Source organism: Balaenoptera musculus, chromosome 2 (assembly GCF_009873245.2).
Source record: "Balaenoptera musculus isolate JJ_BM4_2016_0621 chromosome 2, mBalMus1.pri.v3, whole genome shotgun sequence".
Taxonomy (NCBI): domain Eukaryota; kingdom Metazoa; phylum Chordata; class Mammalia; order Artiodactyla; family Balaenopteridae; genus Balaenoptera; species Balaenoptera musculus.
The window spans coordinates 84,360,415-84,373,630 of NC_045786.1; the positions used below are offsets into that span (position 1 = coordinate 84,360,415).

At 38.0% G+C, this 13,216-nt stretch overlaps 1 long non-coding RNA gene across 1 annotated transcript; it reads right to left on the reverse strand.

Moving 5' to 3' along the window:
• Positions 1 to 1,009: 1,009 nt before the first annotated feature.
• Positions 1,010 to 8,864, reverse strand: LOC118891261. The gene is made up of 3 exons (XR_005018924.1): positions 8,769 to 8,864; positions 6,220 to 6,223; positions 1,010 to 1,065 (listed from the first exon to the last, which is right to left on the reverse strand). It is a non-coding gene; the product is annotated as an uncharacterized LOC118891261 (long non-coding RNA).
• Between the last annotated feature and the right edge of the window lie 4,352 nt (positions 8,865 to 13,216).

Here is a 13,216-nt window from a genome sequence, read left to right on the forward strand (position 1 = left end):
AGGCAAAGATGTCACAAAGAAAGAAAACTAAAGGCCAATATCACTGATGAATATAGACGCAAAAATCCTCAACAAAATACTAGCAAACAAAATCCAACAGAACAGCAAAAGGATCATACACCATGATCAAGTGGGGTTTATCCTAGGAATGCAAGGATTCTTCAATATATGGAAATCAATCAATGTAATACACCATATTAACAAATTGAAGCATAAAAACTATATGATCATCTCAATAGATGCAGAAAAAGCTTTCAACAAAATTCAACACCCATTTATGATAAAAACCCTCCAGAAAGTAGGCATAGAGGGAACTGACCTCAAAATAATAAAGGCCATGTATGACATACCCACAGCCAACATCGTTCTCAATGGTGAAACACTGAAACCCTTTCCTCTCAGATCAGGAACAAGACAAGGTTGTCCACTCTCACCACTATTATTCAACAGAGTTTTGGAAGTTGTAGCTACAGCAATCCGAGAAGAAGAAGAAATGAAAGGAATCCAAATCAGAAAAAGAGAATAAAGACGTCACTGTTTACAGATGACAAGATACTATACATAGAGAATCCTAAAGATGTTACCAGAAAACTACCAGAGCTAATCAATGAATTTGGTAAAGTAGCTGGATACAAAATTAATGCACAAAAATCTCCTGCATTCCTGTACACTAATGATGAAAAATCTGAAAGGGAAATTAAGGAAACATTCCCATTTACCATTGCAACAAAAAGAATAAAATACTTAGGAATAAACCTACTTAGGGAGACAAAAGACCTGTATGCAGAAAACTATAAGACACTGATGAAAGAAATTAAAGATACAAACAGATGGAGAGATCTACCATGTTCTTGGACTGGAAGAATCAACATTGTGAAAATGACTATACTACCCAAAGCAATCTACAGATTCAATGCAATCCCTATCAAACAAGCAATAGCATTTTTCACAGAACTAGAACCAATAATTTCACAACTTGTATGGAAACACAAAAGACCCCAAATAGCCAAAGCAATCTTGAGAAAGAAAAACGGAGCTGGAGGAATCAGGCTCCCTGACTTCAGACTACACTACAAAGCTACAGTATTCAAGACAGTACGGTACTGGCACAAAAACAAATATAGTAAAATGGAACAAGATAGAAAGCCTTGAGATAAACCCATGAACATATGGTCACCTTAGCTTTGATAAAGGAGGCAAGAATATACAATGGAGAAAAGACAGCCTCTTCAATAATTAGTGCTGGGAAAACTGGACAGCTACATGTAAAAGAATAAAATTAGAACACTCCCTAACACCATACACAAAAATAAACTCAAAATGGATTAAAGACCTAAATCTAAGGCCAGACACTCTTAGAGGAAACTCTTAGCGGAAAACATAGGCAGAACACTCTACGACGTACATAACAACAAGATTCTTTTTGACTCACCTCCTAGAGAAATGGAAATAAAAACAAAAATATACAAATGGGACACAATAAAACTTAAAAGCTTTTGCACAGCAAAGGAAACCATAATCAAGACGAAAAGACATTCCCTCAGAATGGGAGAAAATATTTGCAAATGAAGCAACTGCCAAAGGATTAATCTCCAAAATTTACAAGCAGCTCATGCAGCTCAATATCAAAAAAACAAACAAACCAATCCAAAAATGGGCAGAAGACCTAAATAGACATTTCTCCAAAGAAGATATACACATTGCCAACAAACACATGAAAGAATGCTCAACATCATTAATCATTAGAGAAATGCAAATCAAAACTACAATGAGGTATCACCTTACACCAGGCACAATGGCCATCATCTAAAAGTCTACAAACAATACATGCTGGAGAGGGTGTGGAGAAAAGGGAACCCTCTTGCACTGTTGGTGGGAATGTAAATGGATACAGCCACTATGGAGAACAGTATGGAGGTTCCTTAAAAAACTAAAAATAGAACTACCATAAGACTCAGCAATCCCACTACTGGGCATATACCCTGAGAAAACCATAACTCAAAAAGTGCCATGTACCACAATGTTCATTGAAGCTCTATTTACAATAGCCAGGACATGGAAGCAACCTATGTGTCCATCACTGGATGAATGGATAAAGAAGATGTGGTACATATATACAATGGAATATTACTGAGCCATAAAAAGAAAAGAAATTGAGTGATTTGTAGTGAGGTGGATGGACCTAGAGTCTGTCATACAGCGTGAAGAAAGTCAGAAACAGAAAAACAAATACCGTATGCTAACACATATATCTGGAGTCAAAAAATTAAAAATGATCATAAAGCATCTAGGGGCAGGTTGGGAATAAAGACACACACCTACTAGATAATGGACTTGAGGACACGGGGAGGAGGAAGGGTAAGCTGGGACAAAGTGAGAGATTGGCATGTACATATATATACATTACCAAATGTGAAACTGATAGCTAGTGGAAAGCAGTCCCATAGCACAGGGAGATCAGCTCAGTGCTTTGTGACCACCTAGAAGAGTGGGATAGGGAGGCTGGGAGGGAGACGCAAGAGGGAGGAGATATAGAGATATATGTATATGTATAGCTGATTCACTTTGTTATACAACAGAAACTAACACAACATTGTAAAGCAATTATACTCCAATAAAGGTGTTAAAAAAGAAACAAAACTGAGTTATTTGTAGTGAGGTGGATAGACTTAGAGTCTGTCATACAGAGTGAAGTAAGTCAGAAAGAGAAAAACAAATACTGTATGCTAACACATATATATGGAATCTAAAAAAAACCAAAACAAATGGTCATGAAGGACCTACGGGCAGGATGGAAAGAAAGACGCAGACCTACTAGATAATGGACTTGAGGATACGGGAAGGAGAAAGGGTAAACTGGGACAAAATGAGAGAGTGGCATGGACATATATACATTACGAAATGTGAAACATAGCTAGGGGGAAGCAGCTGCATAGTACAGGGAGATCAGTCGGTGCTTTGTGACCACCTAGAGGGGTGGGATAGGGAGGGTGAGAGGGAGACACAAGAGGGAGGAGATATGGGGATATATGTATATGTATAGCTGATTCACTTTGTTATAAAGCAGAAACTAACACACCATTGTAAACCAACTATACTCCAATAAAGGTGTTAAAAAAAAAAAAGAAAGGAAAACAGAAAAGTTACACCTGATACCATAGAAATACAAAGAATCATAAGAGACTACTACAAACAACTATATGCCAATAAAATGGATATCCTCTAAGCAATGGATAGATTCTTAGAAATGTACTATCTCCCAAAACGGAACAAAGAAGAAACAAGGAACTTAGAGAATAATTTACCAGAAAACTACGAGAGCTCAATGAATTTTGTAAAGTTTCACGATACAAAACTAATACACAGAAATTGGTTGCATTTCTAAACACTAACAACAACTATCATAAAGAGAAATTAAGGAAACAATCTCATTTACCATTGCATCAAAAAGAATAAGATACCTAGAAATAAATCTACCTAAGGAGGTAGAACACATCATACTTGGAAAACTATAAGACACTGATGAAAGAAATTGATGACAACGCACATGGAAAGATATACTGTGTTCTTGGATTGCCAGATTTAATATTGTTAAAATGACCGTACTACCCAAGGCAATCTACACATTCAATGCAATCCCTATCAAAATACCAATGACAATTTTCACAGAAACATTTTTAAATTTCTATGGCAACACAAAGACCCCAAAGAGCCAAAATAACCTTGAGAAAGAAGAACAGAGCTGTAGGAATCATGCTTCCTCACTTCAGACTATACTATAAAGCTACAGCCTTAAAAGAGTATAGTACTGGCACAAAAACAGACACAGAGGTCAATGGAATAGAGAGTCCAGAAATAAACCCACACACTTATGTTCAATTAATCTCTGACAAAGGAGTCAAGAGTATAGAATGGGGAAAAAACAGTCTCTTCAACAAGTGGTGCTGGGAAAACTGGACAGCTACATGTGAAAGAATGAAATGAGAACATTATCTACAAGCAAAAGTAAACTCAAAATGGATTAAAGACCTAAATATAATACTGGAAACCATAAAACCTTGAGATGAAAACACAGGCACAGCAGTCTTTGACATAAATTGTAGCAATATGTTTTTAGATTTGTCTCCTAAACCAAAGGAAATACAAGCAAAAAAAATAGAACCTCATTTGACTTAAAAACTTTTGCACAATAAAGGAAACCACTGACAAAATGAAAAGAAACCTACTGAATGGGAGAACATATGCTAATGATATGACCAATAAGGGGTGAGAAAAGGAATATTTCCTGCCATATCAGTAAACAAAGGATGTCACTGTCATCAACAATTGCAGCCCTGGGGCTTCCCTGGTGGCGCAGTGGTTAAGAATTGCAGCCCTGTACGTGAGCCCTGAGGGAACTCAGGAAGGAAAGGAATACCTGCCATCTAGCAGCTATCAGACTGCAGCCATTCCCTAAGGTGAGCCCTGAGGAAACTCAGGACTTGAAAATACTGGATAGTGGCCCCATAGAGCTGAGGTGCATATCCAAGGAATGAGTTCAGTGAGCCCAGACTCTTGCATTTTCCCATACATAGAAAAGCAATAAATTCCTTAAAGAAAACCAGATATCCGAAGTTTGCAATAATCACTTGATGTTCCTGACTACCTGCCCTTCGTTGCAAAACTTCTATATAACCTGGCCCCCCACCTCGCCTCCTCAGAGCAGTTCTCTTATGGTTACTTGAGATGCTGCCTCCCAGGCTTGAAGTCCTAAAAATTCCCACTAAATCAAACATAACTCTCAACTTTTAGGTTGTGAATAATGTTTTAAAGTCAACAGGGGTTAATATGCAACATGTATAAACAATTCATACAGCTCAACATAAAAAAAAAAAGCCTAACTTTTAAAATGGGTAGAAGACCTGATAAACTTTTTTTCCAAAGAAGACATACAGATGGCCAACAGGCACATGAAAAGTGCTGAACATTGCTAATCAGAGAAATACAAATTTAAACCACAATGAGATATCACATCACACCTGTTAGAATGGCTATCATCAAAAAGAACCCAACAAATGTTTACATGGATGTTGAGAAAAAGGAACCCTGGTACACTGTTGGTAGGAATGTAAATTGGTGCATCCACTGTGGAAAACAAAACACTAAAAACAGAACCACCATATGATGCAGCAGTTCCACTCCTGTGTACATATCCAAAAAAAAAACCCCACGAATTTGAAGAGACACACGTACCACAATGTTCACAGCAGCATTGTTTGCAATTGCCAAGATATGGAAACAACCTAATGATCCATCCACAGATGAATGGATAAAGATGACGTGTATAATAGAATACTACTCTGCCACACACAAAACATGAAATTTTGCCATTTGCAACAACATGGATGGACTTGGAGTATATTATGCTGAGTGAAATAAATTACAGGGAGGCATATACTCTGTTATCACTTATATGTGGAATGTAAAAAATAAAATGAATATAATGAAACAGAAACAGACCCACAGATAGAACAAGTAGTGGTTACCAGTGGGAAGAGGGAAGGAGGGAGGGGCAATAAAAGGGTAGGGGATTAAGAGGTACAAACCCTTACATGTAATATTAGGAAGCTACAAGGATTTATTGTACAGCACAGGGAATATAACCAATATCTTATGATAGTTATAAATGTGTAGCTCTTCAAAATTGCAAATCACTATGTTGTACACCTGTAACATATAATATTTACATCAACCATATCGCAATGAAAAAAGTTAAAACAAAAAACTGTGTTCAGGTCTTAGTTCCCTTTCTAAGTTATTTAGCCAGGGCAACTCACTGTCTGAGTTTTGTTTCCCTCATCAATATTTGGGGGTTAATAACAACACCTTCCCTATGCCCTCACAGAATCAGTATTGCCCAATATATGTATATATATTTTTTAAATCTAACACCCCGAGCTTAAGAAGCACTTGTGAACAGTGTACCTCTCTACCTCATCCCAATCCTCAGTAATTATTCTCATTGTGCAGGACTAAAGGTGTCTCACCAAAGATCTCTCAACTTAGAGAGCTAGAACTGACATTAAAACCCCAGACCTTCTGACAACAAAGACTGTACTCAACTCTTTGTATAGGCCAAAAGAAGAATGAACAGAATATGTGAAAGCAAAACAGGAACCTGTAAAGCTACAAATTACATTTGTGATTTAAGACCTAGCCTCCTCTCTTCTCTCTCAGCACCTATCTAAAGACCAAAAGAATGAGACAACCCTTGCTCAACCCTCCTGCTTCCCCTTCCCCGACCTCCCTCCACCCTCAGTAAATGTTCATCCTGACCCTGTAACCCACTGCTGCCTCCCCTGTATCATGTGAGACGTCTGATGGCAAAGAGTCTGTCTTGTCTCTGGAGCTCCATTGCCCAGTTCAGTACTTTGCTGCTGGGCTGTACCACACAGGCCTGCAAGCCTTGTGGTTGCCCAGCCTTGAGACTGAGGAGTCCAGAAACAGCAACAGAGACATCAACGGTTTATCGTAAGATTCCCTATCCAAGTCGAAAGCAAAAGGTCCTAGAGCGACACCCCACAGTGTTAACGCTGTCAACAAGCAGAACCTGGCAATCTTCGCCACTCAGGGGAGACTGAGGCTACAATTTAGAGGGGGAATTGATGTCAGGTTGGCTCATCAGTTACCATGGAAACCAGGACTGGGGCATGAACCTCACAGCCCCTCAGCTTAACAACCATAATGAGGGCAGATGTTCCCTTTAATAGACTAGCAGGTGAAGCCATTCTGGCCTAAGGACTAGAATAATCACGAGCTGGGGCAGAGGGCAAGCACCTTCATGCGAGGCGGGTGTAGGTGAAGCAGGGACTGGTCCAGCAGGGGATGAACAGAGAGCAACAGAACAGCCATCCTGAGTACCCTGACCCTACAACTCCACCCCTACATACTCTGCATGACCCTTACCATCTTGGTCCACTCCTCTCCTGCGATATCCCTGTGTTGAGGTATGTACAGGTACACTGCAACCAGATACCACAAATGCAATACAGAAACAGCTGCTAAAGAGCATCAAAAGAAAGCCAGGCACGTATTGGGTCAACTTTTCATGGATGCCCAGACGAGGACGACAATGACATTTCACTGTAGACCCAGGTATCAGGCTCATTTGACAATGAGGCCACCATCGTCACCTGGTCCAAGAACAGATTACATCCACTCAGACTCAGTACAAAGTAAAAGATGTCTAATAGGCACAAGACAGGGAAAATCATGACCACTAAGCAAAATACAAGCAGTAACAGTATTGTGAGATAATACCACCCCTGCCTGTGGGTTTTGCCCTGGCGTGCAGTACCGTCCCCCGCCTGTCCATCCTCAGTCCCCATAGCTGTGCTGATATCTGGAGAGGCAGTGTAACAACACACCACAGGGTTAATATAATGGTACCTTTCTCCAGCTGGGGGCCCGGATTAACGACCTTAGTGGTCTTACGTGGGGCTGGGTAAAAGACTGGTAATATCTGTTAGTCCCTTTCTAATCCTGTTCCCCACAGGGCGGCAAACTGTGATTTAAAAACCCCCAACAAACAAAAGTCCAGGACCAAATGGCTTCACAGGTGAATTCTATCAAACATTTAGAGAAGAGTTAATCCTTATCCTTCTGAAACTGTTACAAAAAAATTGCAGAGGAAGGAACACTCCCAAACTCGTTCTATGAGGCCATGATCACCCTGACACCAAAACCTAAGATACTCCCAGAAAAGAATATTACAGGCCAATATCACTGATGAACATAGATGCAAAAGTCCTCAAAAAAATACTAGCAAACTGAATCCAATACTACATTAAAAGGATCATACACCATGATCCAGTGGGATTTATCCCAGGGATGCAAGGAGTTTTCGATATCTGCAAGTAAATCACTGTGACACACCACATTAACAAACTGAATAAAACCATACAATCATCTCAGTAGATACAGGAAAAGCTTTAGCCAAAATTCAACACACATTTATGATAAAACCTCTCCAGAAGGTGGGAACAGAGGGAAACTACCTCAACATCATAAAAGCCACACAGGATACACCCACAGCTAACATCACACTCAGGAGAAAAGCTGAAAGCTTTTCATCTAAGATCAGGAACAAGACAAGGATGTTCACTCATGCCACTTTTATTCAATGTAGTTGTAAAAGTCCTAGCCATAGAGGAGAAAAAGATATCCAAATTGGAAAAGAAGTAAAACTGTCATTGTTTGCAGATGACAGGATACCCTACACAAAAAATCCTAAAGATGCTACCAGAAAACTACTGGAGCACATCAATGAATTTGGTAACGTTGCAGGATACAAAATTAATACACCAAAATCTGTTGCATTTCTATACGCTAACGATGAAAGACCAGAAAGAGAAATTAAGGGAACAACCCATTTACCATCACATCAAAAAGAATAAAATACTTAGGAATAAACCTACCTAAGGAGGCAAAGACCTGTACTCCAAAAACTATAAGACGCTGATGAAAGAAATCAAAGATGACACACACAGATGGAAAGATATACCATGTTCTTGGATTGGAAGAATCAGTAGTGTCAAAATGACTGTACTACCCAAGGCAATCTACAGATTCAATGCAATCCCTATCCAATTACCAATGTCATTTTTCACAGAACTAGAACAAAAATTTTTTTAATTGTGTATGGAAACACAAAAGACCCCAAATAGCCAAAACAATCTTGAGAAAGGAAAACAGAGCTGGAAGAATCAGACCCCCTGAATTCAGATTACACTACAAAGCAACAGTCATCAACACTGTATGGTACTGGCATTAAAAAGAGGACATATAGATCAATGGAAGAGGAGAGAAAGCCCAGAAATAAACCCACACACCTATGGTCAATTAATCTATGGCAAAGGACGCAAGACTGAACAATGAAGAAAGGACAGTCTCTTCAATAAGTGGTGCTGGGAAAACTGGATAACTACATGTAAAGAAATGAAACTAGAATATTCTGTAACACCATACACAAAACCAAACTCAAAAGGATTAAAGAACTAAATGTAAGACTGGATTCTATAAAACTCCGAGAGGAAAACATAGGCAGAACACTCTTTGATATAAATGGCAGCAGTATCTTTTGGGATCAGTCTCCTAGAATAATGGAAAGAAAATCAAAAATTAAAAAACAGGACCTAATTATACTCAAAATCTTTTGAACAGCAAAGGAAACCATAAACAAAATGAAAAGACAACCTATAGAATGGGAGGAAATATTTGCAAATGATGTGCCCGACAAGGGATTAATCTGCAAAATATACAAAATGCTCATACTACTCAATATCAAAAAAACCCCAAAACAACCCAATACAAAAATGGGCAGAAATTCTAAATAGACATTTCTCCAAAGAAAACATACAGATGGCCCAGAGGCATATGAAAAGATGCTCAACATCACTAATTATTAGAGACATGTAAATCAAAACTACAGTGAGGTATCACTTCATGCCAGTCAGAATGGCCATCATTAAAAAGTCTACAAACAATAAATGCTGGAGAGCGTGTGGAGAAAAGAGAACCCTCTTCCTACACTGTTGTTGAGAATGTAAATTGGTACAAACATTGTGGAGAACAGTATGGAGGTCTCCTAAAAAAAAACTAAAAATAGAACTACCATATGATCCAGCAATCCCACTCCTGGGCATCTATCCAGAGGAAACCATAATTCAAAAAGATACATGAACCTCAATGTTCAATGCAGCACTATTTACAATAGCCAAGATCTGGAAGCAACCTAAATGTCCATCAACAGAGGAATGGATAAAGAAGATGTGGTACATATATACAAGGCATATTATTCAGCCATTAAAAAGAATAAAATAATGTCATTTGCTGTAACATGGGTGGACCTAGAGATCATCATACAAGTGAAGTCACACAGAAAACAGACAAACATCATATGATATCACTTATATGTGGAATCAAAAAAGTGATACAAATGAACTTATTTACAAAACAGAAACAGACTCACAGACTTCAAAAACATATTTATGGTTATCAAAGGGGAAACGTGGGGGAAGGGATAAATTAGGAATTTGGGATTTACATATACACACTACTATATATAAGATACATAATCACTAAGGACCTCCTGTATATCATAGGGAACTCTATTCAATATTCTGTAATAATCTATAAGGGAAAAAAATCTGAAAAAGAATGGATATATGTATGTTACAACTGAGTCACTTTGCTGTACACCTGAAAGTAACACAACATGGTAAATCAACGGTATTCTAATATTAAAAAAAATTATTTAAAACAAAACCAAAAATCTATAACAGATACATGCAAAAAAGCAAAAGGAATCCAAAGACAAATCACAAGAGAACAAAAGATACCTATGAAAAAACAACCCCAAAACAATTAACAAAAAGGCAAAAGAACATAAGTATCAATAACTACCGTAAACATAAATGGCTTAAATGCCCCAATCAAAAGACAGGGTGGCTGAATGGATTCCAAAACAAGACCCATATATATGCTGCCTAAAAGAGACTCACTTCAGATCTGAAAACACACACAGACCAAAAGTGAGGGAATGTACAAAGGTATTCCATGCAAATGGGAAATCCAGGGAAGCAGTACTTAGCCAAAATAGACTTTAAAGACTGTTACAAGAGACAAAGGAGGACATTATATAATGATCAGTGGATCAATGCAAGAAACTATAACAATTTTAAATATATATACATCCAACACAGGAGAAGGTAAATACATAAAGCAAGTATTAATAGACAAAAAAGGAGAAATTGACAGTAACAAAACAGGAAGGGATTGTAACACCCTACTTACATCAGTGGACAGATTATCCCAATATAATCAATAAGGAAACACCGGCCTTAAATGACACATTAGGTCAAATGGACTTAATTCATATATAGAACATTCCATCTGAAAGCAACAGAATACACATTCTTTTCACGTGCACATACAACATTCTCCAGGATAGATCACATTCTAGGCCCAACAAACAAGCCTCAGTAAGGTTAAGAAAACTGAAATCGTATCAAGCATCTTTTCCAACCACAGCACTCTGAGACTAGAAATCAACTGCAAGGAAAAGACTTACACAAACATATGGAAGCTAAACAATATGCAACTAAATCAATCAATGGATCACTAAAGAAATCAAACAGGAAACTAAAAAATAAATGGAGGGACTTCCCTGGTGGTGCAGTGGTTAAGAGTCTGCCTGCCAATGCAAGGGACATGGGTTTCAGCCCTGGTCTGGGAAGATCCCACATGCCACGGAGCAACTAGGCCCATGTGCCACAACTACTGAGCTCGTGTAACACAACTACTGAAGCTCACTTGCCTAGAGCCCGTGCTCTGCAACAAAAGAAGCCACGCAATGAGAAGCCCATGCATTTCAATGAAGAGTACCCTCTGCTCACCGCAACTAGGGAAAGCCTGCCGCAACAATTAAGACCGGACACCGCCAAAACTAAATTAATTAATTAATTTTAAAAAAATTAAATAGAGAGGAGTGAAAATGAAAACACCTTGATCCAAAATATTGGGGACCCAGCAAAAGCAGTTCTAAGAGGGAAGTTTATAGCTAGTGATGCAAGCTTACCACAGGAAACAAGAAAAATCTCAAACAACCTAACCTTACACCTAAAAGGAACTAGAAAGAGAACAACCAAAGGAAGGGAATCATAAACATCACAGCAAAGTAAATGAAATAGTTTCCTTGATATTTTCTACTTTTTTTAGTCTAAGAGTCAGTTCCTTGTAAAGATAAAGAAAACTGATAAACCTTTAGCCAGACTCATCAAGAAGGAGAGGGCCCAAATCAATAAAATCAGAAGTAAACCTGTGATCAAGGGATCAATCCAAGAAGAAGATATAACAATTGTAAGTATTTATGCAACCAACATAGGAGCACCTCATTACACAAGGCTAATGCTAACAGCCATAAGAGGGGAAATCAACAGTAACACAATTATAGTCCAGGACTTTAACAGCCCACTTTCACCAATGGACAGGTGACCCTATATGAAAATAAATAAGGAAACACAAGCTTTAAATGATACATGAAGATGGACTTAATTGATATTTATAGGACATTCCACCCAAAAACAACAGAATACACTTTCTTCACAAATGCTCATGGAACATTCTCCAAGATAGATCACATCTTGGGTCACAAATCAAGCCTTGGTAAATTTAAGAAAATTGAAATCATATCAAGTATCTTTCCCAACCAGAATGCTATGAGACGAGATATCAATTACAGGAAAAAATCTGTGAAAAATAAACACACGGAGGCTAAACAATATGCTACTAAATAACCAAGAAATGACTGAGGAAATCAAAGAGGAAATCAAAAAATACCTAGACACAAATGACAATGAAAACACGAAAACCCAAAACCTATGGGATGCAGCAAAAGCAGTTCTAAGAGGGAAGTCTATAGCAAGAAAATCGTACCTCAAGAAACAAGAAACGTCTCAAATAAACAACCTAACTTTACACCTAAAGCAATTAGAGAAAGAAGAACAAAAAAACCCCAAAGTTAACAGAAGGAAAGAAATCATAAAGATCAGATCAGAAATAAATGAAAAAGAAATGAAGGAAATGATAGCAAAGATCAATAAAACTAAAAGCTGGTTCTTTGAGAAGGTAAACAAATTTGATAAACCATTGGCCAGGCTCATCAAGAAATAAAAGGGAGAAGACTTAAATCAATAGAATTAGAAATGAAAAAGGAGAAATAACAACTGTCACTGCAGAAATACAAATGATCATAAGAGATTACCACAAGCAACTCTATGCCAGTAAAATGGACAACTTGGAAGAAACGGACAAATTCTTAGAAAACCACTACCTTCCGAGACTGAACCAGGAAGAAATAGAATATATGAACAGACCAATCACAAGTACTGAAATTGAAACTGTGATTAAAAATCTTCTAACAAACAAAAGCCAAGGACCACATGGCTTCACAGGCAAATTCCATCAAACATTTACAGAAGAGCAAACACCTATCCATCTCAAACGCTTCCAAAATATAGCAGAGGGAGGAACAATCCCAAACTCATTCTACGAGGCCTCCATTGCCCTGACACCAAAACCAGACAAAGATGTCACAAAGAAAGAAAACTAAAGGCCAATATCACTGATGAACATAGATTCAAAAATCCTCAACAAAATACTAGCAAACAGAAACCAA